This window comes from Phocoena sinus, chromosome 19 (assembly GCF_008692025.1).
Source record: "Phocoena sinus isolate mPhoSin1 chromosome 19, mPhoSin1.pri, whole genome shotgun sequence".
Lineage (NCBI taxonomy): Eukaryota > Metazoa > Chordata > Mammalia > Artiodactyla > Phocoenidae > Phocoena > Phocoena sinus.
The window spans coordinates 4,953,677-4,981,114 of NC_045781.1; the positions used below are offsets into that span (position 1 = coordinate 4,953,677).

The 27,438-nt window shown below is 45.6% G+C and overlaps 3 protein-coding genes across 10 annotated transcripts in view; 1 reads left to right on the plus strand and 2 right to left on the minus strand.

The window, feature by feature from the left end:
* The window catches only part of LOC116743797 (zinc finger protein 160-like), an 80,743-nt gene extending 67,213 nt beyond the window's left edge, over positions 1-13,530 (plus strand). The window contains exons 3-8 of one of the 7 annotated variants that reach the window (XR_004346897.1): positions 115-494; positions 857-951; positions 4,413-4,608; positions 7,138-7,310; positions 7,789-7,880; positions 9,341-13,530. The gene's annotated coding sequence lies outside the window, so the exon portion shown is untranslated. Of the gene's footprint in view, positions 1-114; positions 495-773; positions 952-4,412; positions 4,609-7,137 lie in introns of all 7 variants that reach the window. The other 6 variants (XR_004346898.1, XR_004346896.1, XR_004346894.1 and 3 more) reach the window with 6 other exon arrangements.
* LOC116743779 (zinc finger protein 160-like) overlaps positions 1-27,438 on the minus strand; it is a 334,519-nt gene that overhangs the window by 272,746 nt on the left and 34,335 nt on the right. The window lies entirely within an intron of this gene.
* The window catches only part of LOC116743819 (zinc finger protein 415-like), a 51,269-nt gene continuing 24,146 nt past the window's right edge, over positions 316-27,438 (minus strand). Inside the window, exons 6-9 of one of the 2 annotated variants that reach the window (XM_032612857.1) lie at positions 5,874-6,052; positions 4,348-4,435; positions 1,199-1,282; positions 316-453 (exon numbers count right to left, since the gene is read on the minus strand). The gene's annotated coding sequence lies outside the window, so the exon portion shown is untranslated. The remainder of the gene's footprint in view (positions 454-1,198; positions 1,283-4,347; positions 4,436-5,873; positions 6,053-27,438) is intronic. The other variant, XM_032612858.1, reaches the window with a different exon arrangement.

Genomic DNA, 27,438 nt, shown 5'->3' on the forward strand with positions numbered 1-27,438 from the left:
CGGGAGCGCCAGGAAAGGCCCTTAGGACAGACGGGGGTGCTTGACATAAACCCCGAGCATGAATGGAAAGGCAAGTCCTTGTCTCTCTGTCTGGTTCTCATCTCACCTGTCCAGTCTGTGCAGGTCTGTTGCCAACACACCGCTTAGACCTGAGCGGCCGTGACAGTCGTGGGAGCCCAGAGCGTGCAGAAGGCCGTTTTGATCTTAGCGATTTCCCAGAAGTGCTTTATTTCGTCGCTCAGCAAACAAGGCCGTTTAAGGATTCTTTCCGTTAGAGGTCTTCTGATGGTTCTCACGAGGAAGACCCGGCCGAAGTGCCTGAGCTCCGGGAAATCTCAGACAAGCAGCTGAGAGCAGAGCCAGATGAAGGAGCTGGACGCCCGGCCACCTTCTGTACTCACGTGACAGAGCGGGAGGAAGGTCTGTACACGGCCAGAGAAGACCTCATCGTATCTGAGGAAGCGAACACGAAATTGCAACGAGGTGTTTGTGAGGTGAGTGACATTACATGTGTCAGTGTTGTCAAGGGAACCAGACATAATCGAAGACAAAGACAAATATGGTGAATTAGCTGTGTGCACCTTCTGTGTGGTTCTCAAACCACAGTGGGTCCTCACACGACCCAGAGAACAGGGCGGGCAACGATCATCTGCCTTGAGTAACTCAGCCTCCCCTGGATGTCCAGGCCTTACTGCCTCTGAAGCATTTTTGTGTGTTTGTTTGTTGTCTGGTCGGAAAGTTTGCCTTTACACTTTGCTTCACTCTCCCTGCAGATACTCCTCCACCTGTTACAGAAACACCTAACTTGGCCGTGTTGATTTTCTCTCAATATTTCAACCACTCTGCTTCCTCCTAGCTGGTATGTCAGAGACAGAAAACTCATCTCAAGATGCCTTGGGCCTCAGCAAATTGGGAGGACAGGCTGAAAACAATGATAAGCTTCCAAAAAAAGTAAGCTTTTTGTTTAAACAGTTTTCAGTTCCTGATTTTTAACTGTTTATTGATTAAATGGAATATCCAGCTCTCTATATATTATCTTCTGAAAGCTTAATCCAAAGCCTTTTATTAAACTGCTCTTTCTGGAGGGCTTAGAGCATCTAAACTAGATTCAGACTCACTTTTTCAAGCTGGGGTTAGGTGAGGTCTCCCCACCTAAGGCCACTGTCCCCTTCTACATTGGGGCTTTATAGGAACTTACTTGTGGGCCCAGGGAGGTGATTTCACTGCTGCAGCCCCAGGTTCAATCCCTGGTCAGGGAACTAAGATCCCACAAGATGAATGGCTTGGCCAAAGAAAAAAACAAAAGATACGAGTTGTAGAAAAACGAAAGATAAGAGTTGTCTACCGACATATTTTTGGATAACATTTTCCATTACCATCCACATTGATTTCAGCATTTTTGAACAAGAATACCTGCACTTAATTTAGTTTAAATTTAATTAACATATTAAGAAAAAGACTTATCACAATCATAGTTAAAAACTTCCTGGAGAATTAAAAACCATGACAAAAAGGAATATAGAAAAAAGATACTGTTATGAAGCAAGAGCATTTCACCAAACAAACATCATAATCAGAAGAAAACACTGGATGCGTTCCTTCTGAAGTTGCAGTGAAGGCTGCTGGCCAGGGCCCCTGCCTTTTAATCAGAAGAAAACACTGGATGCGTTCCTTCTGAAGTTGCAGTGAAGGCTGCTGGCCAGGGCCCCTGCCTTTTAATCAGAAGAAAACACTGGATGCGTTCCTTCTGAAGTTGCAGTGAAGGCTGCTGGCCAGGGCCCCTGCCTTTTAATCAGAAGAAAACACTGGATGCGTTCCTTCTGAAGTTGCAGTGAAGGCTGCTGGCCAGGGCCCCTGCCTTTCACCACTGTACAGTGTGCCCACAGAGAGTGTGTCAGAGAGCTGGAACTATTAACAGCCATGGAAAGGCCAAGAGTGACAGGGTGGAAAAAGACATTCCATCCTAAAGAGACCCAAGGTGGCTACACAGTGTCAGACAATATAAAGACAAAAGCTGATACAAGAGATGGACAATATATACTGTTAAAAGAATCAATTCACCAAGAAGATATACATCTAACAATACAACCTACTAAGCTCTTATCTTTAATAAAAAAAATTGAAAAGAATTATAACTAGAGAGGTTCAAGCAGTAATCAGAAATCTCAAACAAGGAAAAAGCCAAAACCAGATCACTTCTGCATAATTCTACCAAACCTTTACAGAAGAATTACCTCTAATCCTGAATTGAAAAAAAAAAACTTCCAAAGACATGTAGAGGGAATGCTGGCAAACTCATTCTATGGAGCCTGCATGATTCTATACCAAGCCCAGAGAAAGACACACGAAGCAAAGAAAAGTACAAACCAACATCCCCGATGAATACTGAAGCAAAAATAGTACCAAACCAAATTCACCAACACATTAAAATGACTTTACATCAGGACCACGTGGACTTCATTACTATAAAAAAATCGATTAATGTGATACACCACATTAACAGAATAAAGGAAGAAACACATGATCGTCTCGATGCAGAAAAATGCATTTCACAAAATTCAACTATGTTTCAAGATATAAAAACTCTGGGAATTGACTGGCGGTCCAGTGGGTAGGACTCGGCACTTTCACTGCCGTGGCCCCAGGTTCAATTGCTGGTCAGGAAACTAAGATCCCAACGCGAAGCCAAAAAGAAAAAAAGAGAGATAAACACTCAACTAGAAAGCTTTCCTTTTCAGATCAGGAAGAAGGCAAGGATACACACTCTCTGCACTACCGTCCAGCAAAGTACAGAAAGCCCTCACCAGAGAAATTAGACAAGAAAAAGAAAGTTACCCAAGTTGAAAAAAGTAAGATTATCTTTTTTCGTAGATAACTTTTATATGTAAAAACAGTAAAGATACATCAAAAAACAGCTTCCCTGGTGGCACAGTGGTTGAGAATCCACCTGCCAAGGCAGGGGACATGGGTTCGAGCCCTCGTCTGGGAAGATCCCACATGCCGCAGAGCAAGTAAGCCCGTGTGCCACAACCACTGAAGCCTGTGTGCCCTAGTGCCTATGCTCTGCAACAAGAGAAGCCACCACAATGAGAAGCCCACGCACTGCAACAGAGTAGCCCCTGCTCACCACAACTAGAGAAAGCCTGCATGCAGCAATGAAGACTCAATGCCACCAAAAATAAATAAAATTTTAAAAAACCTCTAGAAAAGTTGCAGGATACCAAAAGTGCAGGCACAAAACATATCACGAAATAATCAAGATGGTGTGGTACTGGCATAAACAGATATGTAACGTCACAGAACGCTCAGAATTAATTTTGCATATATGTAAAATGCATTTTCAAGACCACGCAATAGAAAAAGGACAGTCTCAGTAACAAACGGTGCTGGGAAACCGGGTATCGACCAGCAAAAGTGTAAAGCTGGAACCTTACCTGCATCAGAATGAGAAACTTCTATGTGTCAGAGGAGGCAACCAACAGCGAAAAGCAACCTCCAAGGACCGGAGATGATGAAAATGGGCTAACAATCTCCACGTGTCAGAGGTTTAGGTTGATTTCCAAGTTTAAAATCAATGATAGAGGGGCTTCCCTGGTGGTGCAGTGGTTGAGAGTCTGCCTGCCGATGCAGGGGACGTGGGTTCGTGCCCTGGTCTGGGAAGATCCCACATGCCGCGGAGCGGCTGGGCCCATGAGCCATGGCCTCTGAGCCTGTGCTTCCGGAGACTGTGCTCTGCAATTGGAGAGGCCACAACAGTGAGAGGCCCGTGTACCGCATAAATAAATAAATAAAATTTAAAAAAAAAAAAAAAAAAAAATCAATGATAGAATGAAACACCCTCTATCACTGATGTATCTCTGAACTTTCCATTCCATTCCCCATCATTACGATTTTTAAATCAGTGACACACCCATTTCGCTTCTAATGCAGCATGAAAAGCAGGAGGTATTTGCTGTAATTAGTCTGTTTGCTACAATTTACCAGGCATAAGTGCATATTATTACCTGACTTCCATGTGCAGCTTCCTGGTTTTCAGAGAGCAGACAGTGCATCCAGGTGGGGCCCCTCAGTAATCCCTGCCACCCAGTAGCACCGACACCCCATCTCCAATCCATGGGTGTGAAGCCCTGCCCAGGACTAGGCCCAGTGGAGCCTCTTCACAAGTCCCAGGTGACTGGGTCATGGGGAGACGGGATCTAAGTGGAGATGACGGCCCTGAGGTAAGGACCTGGGTGACTGTGACTGTACAGGTGTCAGGCAGGATACTTCAGAGTCAGACAAGATCAGCGAGTCCAAAGAAGGGCATTTTAGGAAGGACAGAAAAATCAACTGACAATATGATTTTACCTGAGAAAGAGCCATTTCTGACTCCTTTTCTTTCCTCTCCCTCCTCTTCTGGGCTTCTTCCTCAGACAAGAGTCTTTAGAGGTCGATCCTGAAAGTGGAAAACAGGCTGTTTAATGCTTGCAATCAACGCACCCCCTTCCTGAGTCACCACCACACACACACACACACAGGGAAGCCCTCAGCATGTGGAACAGACGGTCCTCTGCTGCCCACTGTCCCAGGAGGGGCTCAGGACAGTAACTCCCACATACAGACCAACAAGTAAGTTCCTACACTTTTTTTTTGTTCAGTGCATGACAGATCTTTGAAGATCAAATAGTGTAGCTTATCCCTTTCTTAACTGAAGTATATATATATATTGAATATATATTTTACTCATTTATTTATGGCTGCATTGGGTCTTCGTTGCGGTGCGCGGGCTTCTCATTGCGGTGGCTTCTCTTGTTGCAGAGCACGGGAGCTCTAGAGCGCAGGTTCAGTAGTTGTGGCACACAGGCCTAGCTGCTCTGGAGCATGTGGGATCTTCCCAGACCAGGGCTCGAACCCGTGTCCCCTGCATTGGCAGGCAGATTCTTAACCACTGCACCACCAGGAAGTCCCTATATTTTCTTTTTCAGATTATTTTCCATTATAGGTTATAAGATACTGAATATAGTTCCCTGTGCCATACAGTAGATCCTTGTTGTTTAATTATTCTATATGTAGTAGTGTGTATTTGTAAATTCCAAACTCCTAATTTATCTCTCCCCCTCCTTCCACCTTTGGGAACCATAAGTTTGTTTTCAGTGTCTGTGAGTCTGGTTCTGCTTTGTCAGTAAATTCATTTGTACCAATTTTTTTAGATTCCACATATAAGTAATATCATATGTGTCTATCTCTGTCTGATTTACTCCACTTAGTACTGTTACCAAAATGCAAGTCCGTGTGCTAGACGCACAGTGAGGCCAAACAATACCAAAATGTTGGAGTTTGGAACAGAAGGTTTGCTGCAGGGCCATGCAAGGAGATGGGTGGCTCATGCCTTAAAAACCCCAAACTCCCTGAAAGCTTCCAGCAAAGCCCTCTTATAGGAACGGTGAGGGAGGGGTGTGGTTACAGACCTCTTGGTGGCAGACCCTTTGTACTTGAGGTCAGGTCGTGGTCGGGTAAAGATGTTCCTGTAAACCTCCACGAAACAAATGTTACTCTCTGTCCTGACAAGAGAGGGGAAGGTGCCAAGACACAACTTTCACCCTCCGAGGTCCAGGCCTGGCTAACAGAAAGGGGTCCCTGCAGGGGGGCCAGTTACCCTGCCCCGGAGCACTGGTCCAGAACCAGGTTTGGGTCCTCCCACCAGTGCCCAGGCCTGGCTGAAGAAGCAGATCTCAGTTGGCAGCTCCCTCAGGACCAGGTCCCCGTGCAGACTGCTGCGGCCATTAGGACAGCCTAATGGATCCCCGCAAGAGACACCCTGTTCCCTTGGCCTCCCAGCTCACCTGCTGGCCCAAGGAGAAGGGGAGGGGAGAAGGCCGGGATCCCTCTCTTACTTCACTCTCTGCCTGACGACTGCCACTCCGCGGACATTTGGCTGAATGGGTCCATTAAATGTCACTCATTGACAGCTGGTTGCTTGAGGGAAGGGCTCACTGTGGCGCCGACCAATGGCTGAACGGGAGCTCTAAGGCCACTCCAACCATCCCTTCAGTGGTCTCCTGGTAACCGTTGCCTGGTAACGGGGGTGGGGGGAACAGCGTGCGCTAAGGGCTGCGCACTGCTGGGCTCTTATTACAGCGTGACCATCTCCAGGTCTCCACCTGCACCACTCTGCGTTTCCATTTCATTCTGCTTATCGGTCTCCCTGTTGCTTTCTGTCTGTCTTTTTGCTCCCCTCTAGTCTCCTGCTGTTTCTCTCCTCCTATTTTCTCACTCCTGTCCTGCCCCACTCTGCAACTTGTGCCCCTATTGATGCTCTTTCTCCCCGACCTTTCTGATGGCCCTACATCTCTATGTATTTCTGCCTTTTCTTCCCCCATCTCTTCTCTCTGTCCCTGTTATTCTCCCTGCCCACTCTCCGGCGCCCCCTGGTGGCTGTGCTTCCTTCCTGCTCTCTCTCTTCCTCTGCTCTCCTCGTTTCTCCTCTTCTTTTCCTCTCCCAGCATCAAGTTGCTCTGTAGGACATGGGTTCAGCTCTTTTATCCCCTCCCCCGACTCTCCATGGGAAATGCCTCACCACGGTTGACGATGCTGTTACCACTGATCAAGGGCTCCTCTCGTATTCTGCCTTAATCCCTTCACCTCCCTGCAGATCCCAATTTTCTATACACTCTATTTTACTCATCTACTTACACTGCTTTTTCTCTTTCATTCTTACCATCTCTTTGCAAGACGCTCACCCATCCTCTACACTGCCCTCTGACCTTGCCCACTCTTCTTTTCCCCTCAGTTTTCTATTGCTCTCTCAGTCCCTCTCTGTGTCTTCTGATCCCCCCTGCCCACACAGTCAGAGGATGTGGGATGGAGTAAGATGCCTGCTTCCTGGGAAAACAGTGATGAAATAAAAACTCACAGTTTAAGGCAAGACAGAAAAATTTAAATTAAATTCCTTCTCCTTCATCAGTAATGACTCAGCACTCACCCCGTATATCTAGACATCTTCAGTGAACTTTATGTACCATAACAATATATCATTTACCTTAAAGGTAACACCAGTCCTGGGGAGGTACTGGGCCGCACCTAACAGAAGCTCTTTTAAGTACTTACTTAGGACCGTATTAATGTTACTGTACTACTTGCGTTCTGCCTGTTTTACAGGATTGTTTCTTGCATTACCAAGTGTGACTGAGCCTCTGGTAAAAATGATGACTAGGCGGCTTGAAACAAGTGACCAAATCTATAGTCTTATAAGACCAATGGTTTTAATAGTGTAACTCTACATATGGGGAGAAGCAACAAGAGAGAACCATTTCCTGGACCACAACAGACTGGTAAGACACCATGCAGAGGCCTTTGGCTACTGCTGCATTAGGGGCAGGGCGCGTGCGGGGCGTCGCCGGTGCAGTCAGTGTGGCCCTGTGGCCACAGTCTCCTCGGGCCGCAGTCCAGCCCCCACTCGCCCCCTTTGCCGGCGCAGCCACCAAGCCTCCAACAACCAACCACGCAGCACCCCTCCTCTGTATAAAAGGAGCCCGAAATCTGACTGGGGGAAGATGGCTCGTGGAGACACTGGTCCGCCATCTTCTTTTCCGAATAAAAAGTCGCTCTGCTTGCCCCAGCAACTCGCCTCTCAATTTACTGGCCTGTCGTGCAGCAAGCAGAATGACCTTGGACTCTCTATCAATTTTGGCGAAGCCGGCCAGGAGCCTTGCTGCTTGTGGTCAGCCCCGGTTGGGGAATTTTCGGGTAAGGCCCTAGCAGCTGCTGGGACCACTTGTCCTGAGGATCTTCCCTTTAAATTCCCTGAAGCGGCACCAGATGCCCCAGCACTTGGCAGTGGGAGCAAGGAATCGACATCTGGGAGCTCCATACAGATGGAATCGACGGGCTCCAGACAGTAGGTATGTCTGATGTGTACAACTGGGAACATACCACCCTCTCAACTTCGGCTTTTCCTGTAAGGGAACAGCCAAGTTGTTTTGCATTTGACGGGGGTACCCTGTTGCAGAGGGGAATTTTTGTTGCAACTCTGTGAAGCAGTTTGTTTGCTTTTGTTTTGCATTCATTCACGATGGAATTTGTTTGTGCCTTTTGTGTTTTGTTGCTCTTGAACTTATAAATATATCTGTCCCTAAGGAAAGCCCTTTGGGGCGTATCTTAAATGAATGGGCAAAGTATAGTTATGGGCCTGTGACTAAAAAGAGATGATATTCTATTGTATAGTGTGTGGCCCCAGTATATGTTAGGATCAGGAGAGCAATGTGCCCTGAATGGCTCACTTATACGATCTTGCAATTAGAATTGAGCAGATAAAAATGATGAGATTCCATATGTAGAAGCATTTACGCTGGTTCATCATGAGGAAAAGAAGTGAGACAGCTGCTGCCTTATGGTACAGTGGTCTGAAAGGAAAACCAGGGGAAGATCTGTTCTACAAGAGGGAGAGGGAGAAAATGAGACTGAGAACATGTTATTTCAAAACACTGGCCAAGCAGGCTGCACCAGTGGTTGTTCCGACTGCCCCCATGCCACCAACATATTCACTCCTTTCACCACCTCCTGTTTCCCCTACTTATGGGGATCAATTAGAAGTTTCTGTGTTAACCTCTGGGGCACAGGGCCCTAGTTTGTATCACCATCTGTGACCCAAGAGGGCATCCCATTTGACCAGGAGCCACTTCTGGGGCAGGAAATTTCCCTTGCACTGATATCCTGGAGGAGGAGGCCTTAATGCAGATGGCCAATCAGCTGGGTTTCTATGGATGCACCATCCATTCTCAATTTGATTTATTTAACTGGAAAAACCATAACCTACATACCTCCACATGACTGGACTTTTCACTTCTATTTTTGCCACTCACCATCCCTCGTGGGCGGACATTCACACTTGAATATGATGCTTACTGGGGATGAAAGGGGGATGCTCAGTGACAAGATGAGGAAGTGCACTAGCTCCATCTAGCGGACCAGGTGGAACTCCAGAAGCAAATCAGGCAGTTCCGAGCAGAAGCAAATCAGGCAGTTCCGAGCCTGACTGGGAACCTAATGACGGAGATATGCTGCACCTAGAGCATTATAGGAAGTGTATCTCAGCGGGTCTTCGAAAGGGAGTAGCTAGGCAAAAGAGCTTCAACAAAATTCAAGAGATACACCAAAACCCAATGAGGACCCATCTGAGTTTCTAGAAAGAATTTATCAAGCTTATAGGCACTACACTGATGCAGACCCTGAGGCCCCCCGAAATACGGGAACGGTAAATATGACCTTCATTGGGCAAAGCACCCCAGATATAAGAAAATTACAAAGCTCGATGGTGCATTTGGCATGAACCCTTCTCAACTGGTAGATGTTGTTTTTAAAGTGTTCACCAACAGGGAACAACGAAAGGAGCTCTTTACAAGACTTCTTAACGCCACTTACCTGGTGCCAGCACTGGATTCCCAGAAGGCAAGTAGCCTGGAGAGAGGTGAGCCCCACTGGGGAGGGAACAGTATGCTTACGGTAAGGAGGAAGGGCACTGGAAAAGACTGGAAAACACCACAAGACAGACGGGCGCCCCTCCTGTGGTAGAGAGAGCGCAACGCTCTGTAGATGAATAAAGCTGCCCAGGCTCCCTTGGACTTGACGTGTCCGATTCCAATTTCCCCACAGGAGCCCCGGGTAACTTTGACAGTGGGGGACAAGCTGATTGACTTTCTGATAGATACCGGTGCAACATACTCTGTGGTAAACACACGGTGGCACAGAAAACATCTCAATCCTTCCCCGTCACAGGAGTTTCTGGAGAAGGACAACGTCTTTCTTTCCTATAACCTCTAGAAGGCTAATTAGGGGACCTCACCCTGAAACGCAGTTTCTTACATATGCCGGTGTGTCTGATCAGCCCCTCTTCGGTAAATTAAGCACTCAGGCAACTTTTTCGCCAGCACAGCTTGACATCAGGGTCCCACAGGAGCACACTGTAAGCCTAAAGATGGCACTCAGGGACACCCCAGAAAAGGAGACTGAGCTCTCACCCACTCCACCCCCATTCCCCCCGCTCCAGGTCTGTGAAAAGCTAAGGCAGAGGTGTGGGTCGATGGCACGTGCCCAGGGAAGGCCAAAAATGCATGGCCGATACTGGCCAATACAAATACAAATCATGTTAAAAAGGGACTCTGGAGGGAATTCCCTGGTGGTCCACTGGTTAGGACTCGGTGCTTTCATCGCGGTAGCCCGGGTTCGATTTCTGGTCAGGGAACTAAGATCCCGATCCCGCAAGCCGCACAGCGTGGCAAAAAAAAGGGATGCGCTGGGACACCTGATCGAAAACAACACCCTCTGAGCCAAGGGGCCCAAAAGGGAATTTAGCCAGTTCTCAAAAAGTCGGTTTAATCAGGTTAAACCTTGCAGGTCCCCACATAAAACCCCTATCCTCCTAGTCAAACAGCCAAACTCAACAGCATCTCTTTGTCCCAGACTTGAGGGCTACTAATGAAGAAATCCAGGATTTGCACCCTGTGGTACGCAGTCCATACGCTCTGCTCACAGCTATGCCAGGAGCAAACAGCTGGTTCTGTTTTGGACGTGAAGGATGCTTTTTTTCTGCATTCCTATTGCAGAAGAATCACAGCAGCTGTTTGCTTTTGAATGGCAGGACCCAGAAAGACAGGTGGTCCAACAGTATTGGTGGACGGTCCTGCCTCAAGGTTTAAGGATTCCCCTACCTTGTTTGGGGAAATGTCGGCTGGGGACCTTAGAGACTTAATACTGGATGAAGGACTCTTCCTCCAAAATGTGGACCATTTGCTCATAGCGAGCCCTACGAATGATAAGTGTCTACAAAATACCATCAGAACCCTGAGCTATTTGGCCAACTGTGGATGTAAGGTCTCCCAGAAAAAGGCTCAAGGATGTAAGCAGCAAGTCACGTAGCTGGGTTTTTTATCCTTTCCCGAGGGCAGCGGGGTCTTTTTGCTTGATAGAAAGCGGGCAATTGCAGGCTTGGGAACACCCAAGAGTTGCAGATAACAGGGCGTTTCTGGGAATGGCAGGATTCTATCGGATCTGGATCCCGAACTATAGGCTCAGAGTAAAGGCCCTCTATAAGGCTTTAAAGGGACATGATTTTGAGCCCCTTACTTGGACTAAAGAGTGCCAAACAGCCTTTGAAACAATAAAAACAAAGTCTCAGCTCTGGCTTTGGGACAACCGGACTGAAAGAAACCTTTAAGATTATATGGCCATGAGAGACAAATCTTGGGGTGTTAATTCAAATTCTGGGGAATGTCCTTCGACCTGGTGCCTAATTCTCAAGACAACTAGAACACACGGTTAAGGGATGGCCACTGGCCTTTGAGCTGTAGCAGCTCCTTGCAACCGACTTCCGGAAGCTGAGCAGTTTACCCTGGGCAACCCACCACTGTGTATGTCTCTCACCATGTCCTTTCTTTACTGGAACAAAAAGGGGGGCTACTGGCTGACTTCTGGGAGAATGGGAAAGTACCAGGCCATTCTCTTAGACAATCCCAATGTAACATCTCAGGTCACTGTGGCCCTAAAGCCAGCCACCATCGCTCCCGACTGCGGCCTGCGCGTCGTGGGGCTGGTGCGCTCCGGCAGACCAGGCCGAACAGACACTCCTGGCTGAGGCAGGCACGGACCTGTTCACAGTAGGTGACGTGCTGGGTACGTGGTGGTGACCCTTGAAAGGACTGACTCTCGCTATGCATTCTCCGTGGGGCATGCTCACGGCGCCATCTGGAAAGAAAGGGGGCTCCTCACTTCAAACAGTAAAGACATAAAACATGCTTCTGAAATCTTGTCCCTGTTAGAAGCAGTCCACAAGCCCTCACAAGTGGCCGTAATGCACCGCCCAGGCCACCAGAAGGGTGAGACTCATATAACAAAAGGCAACCGGTTAGCTGACCAAGCTGCAAAGAAAATAGCAAAGGCAGGCGATTACCAAGCCATCATAGGGTCACTTCTCCCGCAGACTGACTTGTCAGAATACCAGCCGGAATATTCAGAAAAGGACGAGGAGAGGGCCGAAGAGAGGGAATTCACTCTTGATCACACCGCGCCTGGCTAGAAATCAGCGCACATGGAGCCGACTTGATTTCTGAGGCTGTCGTGGACACTGCCGCAGCACATTCGTAACAGCACCCACCACGGGAGAGATGCCGCCTCACAGTGGATTCAGAAGTGTATAATGGGGCCTGACCTACGGAGGGCCATCCAGGGAGTCACTGAAAATTGCATGATTTGTGCTAAAAATAACCCAGATGCTGCTCTCAGATCTCCCCAGATGGGGACCCAACACAGACGACTCCCCGAGCCACCAAGGACTGGCAACTAGACTTTGCTCAAGTTGATAGGGACAGAGTAAAGGGACAAAGTAGGCGGTTGAATAGTTAATCCCACTAGGGGAGTGCAGGTAAAGAAAAAAGCATGGGAGACCCCTGTAAGTTAATGATCTCTCAAGAAAGCAGGTGTGTGTAACCACAAAACCAAGCAACAGAAGCCTGAGACACGCCCCCGAACAATAAAACAAGGGTGGCCTGAGACCCACGTCTGCCCAGTGAGCTCAGTAAGTTGACGCCTAGACATGCTCCTCTGCACACACTGAAAACACACAAGGAAAAGGTGACATCATGCTGAGACCTGAGATGCTTTATCATCGTCTAGTGTATGTTACCACCTTTCTTCCTCACTTCCATTGCTCCATGACAGTCCCAGTTTGGCCATGTAGGGACAAGAAAAATCCCCCACCCGATGTGGAGGCGGAGCTGAGGATGGAAGCTTGACGTCTACTCAAGAATGAGGAAGGAGGTGGTCCTCTCCCCCTCCCCACTTCTCCTTTGATTATAAAACAGGAGCCCACTAAGTTCTGGGGGCGGCACCCTCTCGCCCACCCGCAAGCCTCACAAGCATGCTAGTCTAATAGATCACTTTGCCTCTGCCTGAAGAACGAGCTCCTCGGAGCCCCCCAAGACACATTTCAGTGGTTTCAGCTGGCGACCACAAAGGGGCAGTGGTAAGATAAGAAGGAGGGGGGTCGGGTCCTAGAGGGGCTGTGGATGCCAGGAGGACTGGGGAGGGCACTCCCCCAATGTGTGCCCCTTTTAGGCGGCTGGTCAACCCCGAATGCTTTAGGACTCTGATGAGAGATCTAGATACAGACCAGAGGAACAATGATATGGATGTTTAGAGACACGGAACCAGAGGAATGCTGGCAGTCAGCATGGCTTGCCACAGAAAGATGCTGTGCATGTTTAGGGACCCGGAAGGACACGTACATTCTAGGTCTGTCCCTGTTGTACTCAAGTCTGTAAACTTAACTATTCCAACTGTTATTTATAAGCTGATAAGTTTTGTTTTGCAATGCCTGTCTTATGAACAAGTTTTAAAATGAAACTATGAGATCTCTGTCTGGATATATGTGTGTCTTACGTGGGCTTGTCTTTAGATAGTATTGCTAAGGTTAATTTGTAAATGAGCTCAATTTAATTGGCTTTAAAAAATAAGTGTTACAAATTAAACATTTCTGAATACAAGAGAAACTAAGCTAAATGGATTTCAGGTTCACATGACCTGAGAAATACTTAATATTAAATTAATATTTGGTATTAAGGTTTGTTGTTATTAAAGTTTGTTAATTAATATAGACATGTCTTTAGAGTCATCAACATTAAGCACAGTATTTTTATTGTACCTGGGTTTGCTGAAAGTCACTAAGTTCATACTATTTTTGTTGTAAAATCTGTCAGCAAGAAAATTAACCCCTCATAGTCAGACTTGTACTTGTAGCATGGCCACTGTCTGCTCCTAAATGAGCGAAATTAAATGGGTAAATAACAGCTGCAAATTGAACAGTCAGGGCTATGGGAAATCCAAGACAGCCACTTGGCTTCTCCTGGATCCCTGGCAAACCCTATTTTTTATTTAATGGTTTAAACCCTTTCTTGGCTACAAGGCTGATACCCTCACAGTGGAAAAAAGAATGGTTTAAAAACGTGTTTTGGGCTTCCCTGGTGGCGCAGGGGTTGGGAGTCCACCTGCCGATGCAGGGGACACGAGTTCGTGCCCCGGTCCGGGAAGATCCCACATGCCGCGGAGCGGCTGGGCCCGTGAGCCATGGCCGCTGAGCCTGCGCGTCCGGAGCTTGTGCTCCGCAACGGGAGAGACCACAACAATGTGAGGCCCGCGTACCGCAAAAAAATAAATAAAATGAAAACGTGTTTTTCCCTTGGGTATAGTTTCTATAAATTTTAGTGATCAAGGCAACCACTTTACTGGACAAATTATAATACAAGCCTATGTTATTAATTAACCAGACTTATTTTACAAATTAATCTTAATTTGGCTATATTTGGTAAAACTGAGGGTTATTTAAAAAAGAAAAAATTATGTTTTAACAGATATTAAATTTTAGTTTTGCCAATTGAGGTCAGTATCTACTGTCTTAAAACTCACTTTTCAAATAGCTCTTTGTTGCTATATTATTCTAAAGCTTAATTGAGTTAAGATATTCTAAGCTTGTTTCTGAAGATGATCACGTAATCTATCTTTGGATGAAGATTAGATGCCCATAATCTATAACCAGGGGATTATACATACTAGAAAAAGCATCACTTAAAGGACTGTGTCCGTCCTAGATAAAAGGCCTCTTAACAGGTATTCTTAAGCACGTCATGCACAAGGAAACTGAAGGGAATCAACTTCAAGACTTAAGGTACTTTCCCCCGAATTACTAGAAGTGCCCAACGGAGGAGTGCCCTGATGTCGGTCATCCCCTCCCTACGCCCCTTACAGGTGCTGACCCTTTATTTCCAATTTACAGTCAGACCAGTTCCCACTCACTGTTAACACCACTGGGGACACCTGTACTATTCCTTTGGGACAGTTTCTTGGCCATTAACACCAGGCTGGGAGACTACTTTGGATGGGATACATCTAAAGTAGTAAGTACAAATCTTGATTAAATTGCATGGTGGATTTTGACAAAGGAAGGAAACTTTTGGATAGCTAACTATTGCTCGGGTGGAAGGTGCTACAGCCATGGAAGTGGCTGCTCCAATAAGGGCTATCTCACAGGCAGGAGCCCCTGCTCCAAATGAGGCCCTTATCCCAGGGGAAAGCGCACCCAAGGGTGAGGAGGGAGAGGCCAAATTCAGGAGCTCCTTCTCTGTACCCCAAGGGGCCCAGTCTTGGACCAGCCAGCACCCGCAGTGGCGTAAGTCACCAGCCAACTGCCCCTACCGTTCTGCCTCTGAGAGGAAGCTGCTGACAGAAATCGAGGAAACCTAGAAGTCCGTGTGCCTTGCTCAATGTCTGATCTAAGTCTGGCAGAAGATCAACTGGGAAGTTTTTCTGAGGACCCTGAACTTTTCACGAAGGAGTTTATCCGGTTAATGAGATCTTCTGATCTCACTTGGGGGGATTTGCAGCGTTTACTATCCCGTGCTGCACCCCAGAGAAGAAACAGCGTATAACGCTGGCAGCCAGCCACAGCCCAGCAGGGCCAGTCACTACACCGGGTGGGGAACAACGCTGTCCCCGAGGCAGATTGCACGATGCCTTATCAGGTAAATTCTACTGATAGGGACGGATGAGACCATATGATTGTTCAACAGAGGCTGTGAAACAATGTACAGTGAAACCTGTCAATTATGAACAAGTGAAAGAAGTCCAACAGGGGTCAGATGGAAATCTGATCGTATTTCAAGAAAAGTTAACAGAAGATTTTAAAAGTATATAAATGTGGATCCGTCCTCCCCCAAGGCACAGGCCCTCTGGCTATACATTTCACAGCCCAGTCTGCCCCAGACATCAGGCGCAAGATTCAAAAGGCGACTGCTGGCCCTCAGACCCCTATGAGTGATTTGCTCCAATTGGCTTATTCAGTTTTCAATAATAGGGATACGGCCGAAAAGGCTGAACGCACCCAGAGAAATATATACAAAAGGCCCAAATGATGGTAGTGGCTTTGTCCACTCAGAGCCCCCCGAAGGGGAGGCCGGCCTTTCTGGGCCAATCTGGCTGTGGTGGACCACAAGGCCCATGGGTACCCATACAGGACCAGTGTGCCCTGTGTGGACCAAAGGCACACTGGAGGAAGGACTGTGACACGCGCCCTTTACAGACAGGGCATTGGAGGAGGGAATGCCCCAGACGCCAGAGAGTGACGGGGGCCTTTGATGGTTTCACAATCAGAACACTGAGGGGGCTCGAGGCTGAAAGTGGCTCTGCCTACAGATACCATGTACATAACTAGTGTCGAGCCTTGGGTGGTCACTAAGTGGTGGGCCATGATAGAATTTCTCATAGACACCGGTGCAACCCTTTCAGTCTTAACCAAAAGGATTAGAAGCCTTAACAAGCATAAGAAATATGTAACGGGAGTGTCAGGAAAGAGACGGGGGCACGCTTTCCAGGAACCCCTTTTGTGCAACAACAACGGCCGGTCGTTTCTACATTGCTTTCCGTTTGTGCCTGACTGTCCCCTCTCTCTAGTGCAAGGGACTTACTAAATTAGGGGCCACCCTGTCTCTCGAGGGACAAGGAAGCCACCCTTACCATCAAATGATATTGACAAGAAACAAGATTAAATCTATAACTGAGATAAAAGACTCAACAGAGGGCTTCCCTGGTGGCACAGTGGTTGAGAGTCCGCCTGCCAATGCAGGGGACACGGGTTCGTGCCCCAGTCCGGGAAGACCCCATGTGCCGCGGAGCGGCTGGGCCCGTGAGCCATGGCCACTGAGCCTGCGCGTGTCCGGAGCCTGTGCTCTGCAACGGGAGAGGCCACAGCAGTGAGAGTCCCGCATACCACCCCCCCCCCCAAAAAAAAAAAAAAAAAGAGAGCAGACTTGCTTAGCAATAAAACCATGCAACAGAAGCCTGAGACACGCCCCCAAACAATACAACAGTGGTGGCCTGAGACCCACATTCTGCCCAGTGAGCTCAGTAAGTTGATGACCCCTAGGACACACTCCTGCACACACTAAAAACAAAATATAAGGAGAAGGTGACATCATGCTGAAAGCTGAGATGACTTAACAGAGTATATGTTACCACCTTTTTGCTCATTTCCGTTGCTCCACGACAATCCCGACTTGACCACGTAGGGACAAGAAAACTGCCCCTCTGGACGTGGAGGAGTTTTCCCTTGATTATATAAAACTGTAGCTAAGCTCCCAGGGCGGCACCCTCTCACCCGCCCCGGAAGCCTCACCAACGTCCTTATCTATCACTTTGCCTCTCACTGCATTCTTTCTGCGCTGAGAACCAGAGCTCCTGGGAGCCCCCGAGACACATTTCTGCAGCATCAAAATGCCTCGAGCCACAGGAAATTTCAGGTATCTGCTTGTGTTTGTGGACACTTTTTCAGGATGGGTGGAGGCCTATCCCACCCAGACAGAGAAAAAGCCTCTGAAGTGGTTAAAGCCCTCAAGGAAATTACCCCCTGATGTGGACTCTGCCTAACACCCTTCAAAGTGATAACGGGTCTGCTTTTCTCTTGAGCAACACCCAACAAGGGTCTAAAGCCCTGCAAATTAACTGGAAGCTACCATTTAAAAAGGAGCATTGCTGGGACTTCCCTGGCGGTCCAGTGGTTAAGACTCCGAGCTCCCAGTGCAGGGGGCGTGTGTTCGATCCCTGGTTGGGGAACTAAGATCCCACATGCCACGCAGCCAAAAAAAAGAAAAAAAAACAAGACCCTACTCCTGAAAGGCCCAGATAGCAATGGGCTGGTGAACGCTTAGAAGACAAGGTTGCTCACTGGACCTGAGAATAAGCATTCCTAGTACTGTGGGACAAATTGGTCACAAAATGCCTCCCAAATGTTGGATGAAATTAAGACCGAAAGGGAACAGATTGTAAAAGAATGTTGCCCATCATCCAGTTCTACAAGATTCAAGACATTAGCCACCGCGGTCACTGACCTGCAGCCACCCTGACAGGAATTCCGGGTCACTGACCTGCAGCCACCCTGACAGGAATTCCGGGCAGAGCAGGATGAGGCACTGGGAAAACTGGCAGAACCGGCCTTCAGATAGTCAAGCGTTTGCAGGAAAAATTTTTATGAACCTGGGTTCTTACATCTTACCATAGTTAGCAAAGCACTAAAGCCATTAACTAAGCTATGTGTACCTCAAGAACAGCAGTTACCTTCTTCCAAGATGCGTGCCTGACTGCCTGTACCCCTTCCCAGCATCAGCTATACACCAGCCTTCCCTCTTCCCTCTTCAGCACAGTTCTCACAGCTCTCTAAGGGGCTGTCTCCAGGGTTATAATCCTCAGATTGGCAAAAATAAGTTTTTCACTTCTTTCTTAGATTGACTATTACTTTTCCGCTGATTACACATTTTCCAGCGGGGTGGAATTTCAGACAGAAGAACACTGGGTGTCACAAGGCTGGCCCAGGTCACCTCTCCCTACACGGGGTGAGGGGAAGGGCTGACTAGGAAGGGGAGGCCTGCGGAGCAGAAGGACCGGCCTGAGGAGACGCGAGGACAGAGGGGCTGGGAGGGAAGGAGGGCGTCTCAGGAGAGGGGCGGGCTCTCCAGAACCCCAGGACCAGGGAGAGGACGTGGGCTCTCCAGGAGCGGTGCGACCGGCGCTGCTCTCAAGGAGCCGAGAGGGCCAGGCTGGGGGGCGCGAATCCACCTTGTGGAAGGGGACGTTACATGGGGGGGGGGCGGGGGAGGTCGTAAAGGGTTTTATGGAGGAAAACGACCCTAAAGGTGATGTCTACGTGGACCGGAGACCGAAAAGCTGAAGGAGGCAAATACACGCAAATACATATCAATAATATTAAGCCATCGTTTACACATCGTAAGTCTCCACCCGTTACCTCTCTTACTCCTATCATTAAATCCCCAAATCATTTTAGGACCTTATACTGTAAGTATACTTTAAAAAAGAACCAAACAGTAGATTGTGACTCCAGTAACAGAAGACTAAATCTTATTTACCAAAAAAGTATGCAAGAACTGCTAATTCACGTGTCCATACCTGTTAGGATGGCTTTTTCAAGCTTCTAAAGGACAGTAGTTATCCACTGGTCTTAGGAACCAGAAAACTGGTGCAACTCCACGTAAAAATAATAACTTTCTCACCTCCTTTAGTCACACTGTTCATAGTAACAATGCCGATTATAACAACAAAGTCCAACATTTAGGAAAGGAATGTACATCCACCCCATGTGAAAACCACTATCTCACAGGCTTTTATCACCAGCCTGATTCCCACAATACTTATTCTTGCAGAACAAGAAAGCTCTCAAACTGACAGGGAATCACAATCCGAACCTTATTACCACTTAGCTTCACGAGATTATTTCTCAGTGTTTGTGCTGGCGGCACTAATCTGTCACATGATCTAGTATGGAATTCTCAATATGATACAGACACTCAGACCCTAATATTAATCAATTTTTAAAATATTTACTCCTGTTTCTTGTCACAATACTAAATTCTTTTCCCCGACCAGGGATGCAACCCAGGCCCTCGGCAGTGAAAGCACGGAGTCCTAACCCCTGGACTGCCAGGGAGTTCCCACAATACTAACTCGTGTTCCCACTGACAATCTTCTCCAACTTTTCACTGGATGGGAAGGAGCCAGAATTATGTCTTTTCTCCTTATTGGGCGATGCCGTGACAGAGCAGACGCAGATACGGCCGCTCTTCAAACAATTGTATACAACGCGCTGGAGACGCTGGATTCACTGTATCAACAGCATGGTCTCTATTCAACAAATCTTCATACTTAACCTAAACCACCCAAATCTACCCGATGGGACTTGTGTTAGCCACAACGGGAAAACCCGCCCAAACTGGCCTCCACCCATGACTTCCCTCAGCAACAGAGGGTCCTACTGCCATCTCAGCCCTACTCCACTCGAGCACGACAGTTGTAGCAGGCATCTTCCTACTGATCCGCTTTTACCCTTTAATAGAAAAGAATACATTTATCCAAACAACAACATCATGTGTAGGAGCCATCACCACATTACTACAGCCATATGCGCGCAATCGTTGCCTTCTCCACTTCGAGTCAACTAGGCCTTGTAATAGTAACCGTCGGCATTAACCAGCCTCATCTAGCATTTCTCCATATTTGCACACACGCCTGTTTCAAGGATATACTATTCATATGCTCTGGGTCGATTATTCACAGTCTAAATGACAGATAAGACATTCGAAAAGTAGGAGGCCTCGGTAACGCAATGCCCTTCACCACAACAGCCCTCGTTATTGGAAGTCTCACGTTACCAGGATGCCACTCCTCACAGGTTTCTATCCTAAAGATCTTATTATCGAATCCGCTAACATGCTGTATACCAACACCTGAGCCCTCTTAATAACCCCCATCGCCACATCCTTCACAGCTGTCGGTAGCACTCACGTTATTTTCCTCCCACTCTGAGGACAACCGTGCTTGTCCAATTAATTTTACTTAACGAAGACGACCCACTCCTAATCAACTCTATATCAACTATAAGAACACTAATGACCAACATCTGAAAATCACACCCACTAATAAAAGTTATCAACAATGTAGTCATTGATCATCCAGCTGCATCAAGCATCTCATCATGATGGACCTTTGGTTCTCTCTTAGGCATCTGTTTAGGCATCTACTAGCTGGAAGCAGTTTCTCCGGATTTCTTATCTCCAACAACATTCCCCCAACAACAATCCCACAAATAACTGTGCCTCCTTACTTGAAACCAACTGCCCTTGCCGTAACCGTCCTAGGCTTTCTTCTAGCACCTGAAATCAACCTTGCTGCATAAAATTTAAAACTTAATTATCCCTCAAACTTCTTCAAAATCTCAAAACTTTCAGGGTATTTTCCCATTATACACCACTTTCAGCAAGCCAAAATTCAGCATCTTCCCTACTGGATTTAATTCGACTAGAAAATATCTTACCAAAACCCAATTATCTTATTCAAATAAAATTTTCTTCACTTGTATCAGACCAAAAAGGCCTAATCAAACTATACTTCCTTTCATTCCTCATTATCCTTACCCTAAGCATAACAGTATTTAATTACCATGAGTAACCTCTATAGTAACTGTAAGCAATGACCAACCAGTAACAATTACCTTGAATCAGCTACCGTAACTATACAACGCCACAATATCTATAGCCTCCTCACTAAAAAATCCGGAATCACCTGAATCATAAATTACTCAGTCCCCCAGTCCATTGAACAAATAAAATTTCTACTTCCTTGTCCTTTAAAGCACAGAAAATTCTATCACTTCATCAATTTTCTATTGTAAATTCTATCATTAATTCCAAAAAGATATACCTAAAACAGTTTTATTTGAAACTCAAATTTCAGGATACTGCTCAGTAGCCACAGCTGTTGTATAACCAAATACTACTAACATTTCCCCTAAAGAAATTAAAAACACCATTAAACCCAAAAGCAAAATTCAACACAATTCCACAACCAACACCACCACCCACAATCAACCCAAGTCCACCATAAACAGGTGAAGGTTTAGAAGAAAAACCCACAAAACTAATTATAAAAATAGTACTTAAATACAATGTATGTTGCCATTATTCTTACATGGAATCTAACCACGGCCAATGACATGAAAAATCATCGCTGTATTTCAACTATAAGAACACTAATGACCAACATCTGAAAATCACACCCACTAATAAAAGTTATCAACAATGTAGTCATTGATCATCCAGCTGCATCAAGCATCTCATCATGATGGACCTTTGGTTCTCTCTTAGGCATCTGTTTAGTTCTACGCATCTTGACAGGCTTATTCCTAGCAATACATTATACATCAGATACAGAAACTGCATTTTTATGAGTAACATATCTGCCAAGATGTAAACTAGAATCATCTGATATCTACATGCAAATGCAGCTTCCATGTTTTTTATTTGCCAATTCATTCATGTAGGACGAGGCTTATACTACAGATCCTATACCTTTTCTGAAACATGAAATACTGGAATCATTTTACCATTTACAGGTATAGCCACAGCATTCATAGGCTATGTCTTACCTTGAGGACAAACAGCGTTCTGAGGAGCGACAGTTACCACCAGTCTTCTCTCAGCAATTCCCTATATCGGCACAAGCCTTGTGGAATGAATCTGAGGCGTTTTTTCAGTAGACACAGCAACTCTAACACAATTCTTTGCCTTCCATTTTACCCTCCTCATTACAGCACTAGCAACTGTTCACTTATTATTCCTTCCAGAAATGGGCTCTAATAACCCTACAAGAATCTCATATGACACAGACAAAATCCCATTTCACCCCTACTATACAAAGACATCCTAGGTATCTTATCACTGATTCTAATCTTAGTATTATTCTCATCTGACCTGCTAGGAGACCCAGACAACTACACCCCAGCAAATCCCCTTAATACACCACCACATATCAAGCCAGAATGATACTTCTTACTCGCGTACGCAATTCTACGATCAATTCCCAATAAACTTATAGGAGTACTAGCTCTAATTCTTTCAGTCTTTACCAGTACTCCATACATTGAAACAACGAAGCATAACATTCCAACCCCTCAGCCAATGCCTATTTTGAGTACGAGTAGCAGACCTATCGACACATGAATTGGAGGACAAACCCTAGAGGACCCGTTATTCTCGAACAACAAGCATCCATTTTGTTTCTTTTAAATTCTAGCTCTAATACCAGTAACTAGCATCATTGAAAATAATCTCCTAAAATGAAGAGTCTTTGTAGTATATTACCCTGGTCTTGTAAGCCAGAAAAGGAGAATAATAGACCTAAGACTCAAGGAAGAAGCTCCACTATCAGCACCCAAAGCTGAAATTCTACTTAAATTATTTCCTGAACATTTGTTACGGGACACTTACAAAATTAAGTACCACGTCGGTATTAAAATGACTTCTTTTTTCTATAAGTTACTACGTATTTCGTGCATTATATGTATTATCTCTGGATTTTACACCAAAGGGAAATCAGACCCCAGGCCTCTCACGGCCACAACTGAATTAACTTGGGGTGGGGGAGCAGATATTTCAAGGTCCGTAGCGACCCCAGACCTCGGATACGGAGAGGGGACCACCAGGCGCAGGTTTAACTAGCAAAGAACGGTTAACTCACACTCCCCACCGCGACGTCAGCTCCGCGTTCTCTGCTTCGGGATCTGCAGCAAACTGCGCGCCCGTGGAGTAAAGACGCCCGCCAGCAGCGGCTGGGGGCGGGGCCTGAGCAGAGCGCCACGGGGAGGGGCGGGGCCTGAGCAGAGAGCCACGGCGAGGGGCGGGGCGTGGACCCAAGCCAGCGCCGGGAGCGTGAGAGGGCGGGGCGGGCGCTGCACGTTCCTCCGTTTGATCCTGTCTGGGTTTAGAAATGCTTGAGGGTCTTGTGTTGCACCACTGCTTCCTCCTTGGTTTAACAGTTTGTAACAGTTTTAAGGTAAAAGCTTAAAGTAGTGTGGGATACTTATGTTGGTCTGGGAACTGCAGTCTCGGCGGGGGCTTGATGTGGGGTGGTGTTTGGACCCAGGAACACTCCTGCAATTAGAGTTAATTTAAGCAGTTTAAGGAAACAAGAGCTGGATCTGTCTGTGTAGGGATTACAAACTATGTGAAACACAGAACCCTTTGAATGGGCTATTTCATACTAACACCGGTAAGGACAAAAATGTTGCCGTGCCATTCCAGTTCTACAAGGATCAAGCCCATTGGTCACTGCAGTGGCCCTGAGTGTGTCATACAAATGGGGAAGGGCAATTCGGTGAAGGAAACAGGAGAAAATTGCCAGGATGGGAACATATTTACAATGATTGAGGAACAGCCATAATTATTGTGTGGCTTGGTGAGGTGTGATATTAATTTTCTATTGGAGACATTTAAAATTTGGGACTTCTTGTAGTTAGAATTTTTTTATTTTTCAGGACTTAAAAAGCCACCCTATATAAATAGGCTGTGTATACTTCTGCATGTTGAGTCTTCGTTTTAAAAATGATATAATTCCCTAGAGAGCTTAAGGTATAAGTAATGGATCCAAAATCATGATTACCTGTTTGAAGGACACACAGACATGTTTCTTTATAGCATCCTCAGTATTGCCGAGAAGACATGGGGATGGGGCAGTATAATGAATTAATGGAAAGATAGTTAATATCATTTGTCAAAATTGCCTGAGAGACTTGATCCCAGGACTAGTTATATACACACTTTTCCTGTATCGACCCCTGTAGCTATGTAGGGGTATGTTGCTAGTTCCACTTATGAATGCATGACAAGTAAAGTAAGTGGACGCTTTTAAGCCTCAGTTGTTCCTTCAGTGTCAATGTCATCAAAATATTTTAACGTATAATAAGACACTGTACTTTCGAATCAAATTGCAACCATCTCATATCACTTGTATTTCCCCTGAATGAGTACAAGACCTACCGACTGCCAATTATTTCCAGTTTTACTTTTCCAAGTAAGAGCAATCCTGTGTCGCAACGACATGGATCGACCCAGCGATCATCATACTAAGTCAGAAAGACAAATACCATACGCTATCACTTATATGTGGAATCTAAAATATGACACAAATGAACTTATCTACAAAACAGAAACAGACTCACAGACATAGAGAACAGACTTGTAGTTGCGGGGGGTTAGTAGATGCAAACTATTATATATAGGTTGGATAAAAAACAAGGTCCTACTGTGTAGCACAGGGAACTATATTCAATACCCTGTGATAAATCATAATGGAAAAGAATATGAAAAAGAATATATATATATAACTGAATCACTTTGCTGTACAGCAGAAATTAACATTACAAATCAACTGTACTTCAATAAAATAACTTTTTTTAAAAAAAGAGTAATTCCTGTGTCACCACTGCCTAATACCTGAGTACCAGATTGACTTTTCCGTATGCATTATGTCCCAAATTTTATAGTAACTGAGATACGAAATCAAAATGTGACACTCCATGAGAAGTCAGCAAACATTTTTGTAAAGGGGCAGATAGCAAATATTTTATTCTTTGTAAGCCAGACTGATTCTGTTACAACTATTCTACTCTGCCCTTATTAGGTCCATAGTACCTCAACGTAAGTGTGTTCTAATTACATTGATATGGCGTTTAAAAACAGACGGCAGGTTGTATTTGGCTCCTGTTCTGTAGGTTGCTGAGCCATGACCTGCACAAAGGAATGAAGGGCACCAGAGACAGTAACTACATGGGTAAATACATAAGCCATACCTTTCTTATTTTTAAGTTTCTTTGAAATATAATTGTTTAAAAAAACAACCATCTAGTTTGGGTTTATAGTATGTGTCAAAGTAAAATCTATGATGATGATCACACAAAGGGCAGGAGTGGAGAAATGGAAGTATATGTGTGTAAGGCTCGGATGCTCTATAGAAAGTAGCGCTAAAGTCCTTGAATATAGACTGTAGTAAGCTGTATAGTAAAACCCCTAGAGCAAACACTTATAGTTACAGCTAACAGTGATGAACCGAAAAAGGAGTTTAAACAAACCCATAAAAAAATTCAGTTGTTTTACAGAAGACAGAAAAAGAGGGGAAATAGTGGAAAATACAAAGCAGACAATATAAAACCAATAGCATGATAATAATTTAAATCTAACTATATAATTATCTCTTTCAAACCAAATGGCCTAAAGACCCCAACTGAAAGGCAGACATTGTCAACTAGATTTTTAAAAGAGAGATGACATTATGTTTCCCACAAGAAATGCACTCTGAAAATTAAAGGACACAAAGTAAAAGCATGGAAAAAAGATAAACCATATCAACACTCTTCAAAATAGAGTGGCGATTGTAAGATCAAAGTAGATTGAGGAGCAACTAACAAGACCGGGGATAATGAAATCTAGTTCATAATCATAAAGGGATTAAGTTCATCAGAATGACATGACAATCATAAAAACTATGCATCCAGCAGCAGAACTTCAAAACCCTCGGAAAAAACTGACAAGATTGCAAGAAGTAAATAAACCCACACTTACGGTCAGCGATTTCCATGCTTCCTCTGTCAATAACAGTAGAAGAACAGACAGAAAATCGGTTAAGTTCCTGGAAGATTCTAACAATACCGTTAATCAATGAAATGGAGATTTATAGAACTGTGAGATAACAGAAAATATATATATTGATCTGTGGCCCTGGTTCCTGGCACAGAGCTCCTAAAACCTTGTGATTCTCTAAGTGATAAGAGCACCAGGAACATCTTTTGTTCTACTGAGGTGACTCTGGGCGGCTCCATCCTATAAGGGGAGCTTGGTCAGCAGGAAGACCAAGCAATGACTAGAGCTTGGAATTTTCAGCCCTACCCCTAAAAATTCATTATACCTACACGAGGAAGCCTCCATAAAATCCCGACAGTAGGAGGTTCAGAGAGCTGCAGACTGGCGAACACATCCACATGGGGAGGGTGATGCACCCCAACGCCATGAAGACAAAAGCACCTAAGCTGGGGTACCTCCCAGATCTCACCCTATGTGTCTCTTCAACTGTATCCTTTATCATACCCTTTAGTAAACTGGCGAATGTGTTTCCCTGCGTTTTATGAGCAGCTCTAGCAAATAAACTGATCCCAGGAGGGGCTTGTTGGAATCCACCATCTATAGCTACTTGGTCTGAAGCAAGGGTGATGATGACCTGGACCTGTGACTGGGGTCTGAAGTGTGTCGGGCGGGGGCTGGGGCAGTGTTGTGGGCTGAGCCCTAATCCGTGGGATGTGATGCTCTCTCCAGGTAGATAGTGTCAGAACTGAGTTTAAGTGAGAAACACCTAGTTGGTGTTGCAGAGAATTGCTTGTTGTGGGGAAAAACTTCCACGTTTGGTGACCAAAAGTGTGAGAAGCGAAGTGTTCAGAGTGAAGGTCGTAATAGTGTGAGCATAAAGGAAACACAGAGAAAAGAAGCACACGGTGGGATGGACTGGATCTTTCTCTCCACAGGGGGAAGGGAACTGAGTTTTTCCCCTATAAGAACAATCCAGCTAACAAGAATTTTAACCAATCTTTCAAAGTGCACACAGTACTTTACCAAGACTAACCACATCCTGGCCCATGAAACAAGTCTGGATAAACTTTAAAAGAATCCTATACAAAAAAAAAAAAAAAAAGAATCCTATACAAAATATCTCTATGACCACAATGGAATTAAAACAGAAATCATTAACAAAAATATCTGGAAAGTCAAATATTTGAAATATAATGACTGACTTGTGACCAACCCTGTGACAGAGAAGAAATCAGAAAGGAAATTAGAATGTATTCTGAATTGAATAAAAATGAAAACAGAATGTATCAAATTTATAATTTGCTACTATAGCCGGAGAAATTAAAAAGAGCACCCTTGGAGAAGGGATAGCAATTTAACAAAACACCTAAAAGCCTAAGGGCTCTTCCGTTTTTTTTCTTTGTTTGCTTGGGCCTTTTGGCCCTCAGTGTGAACTTCCTGC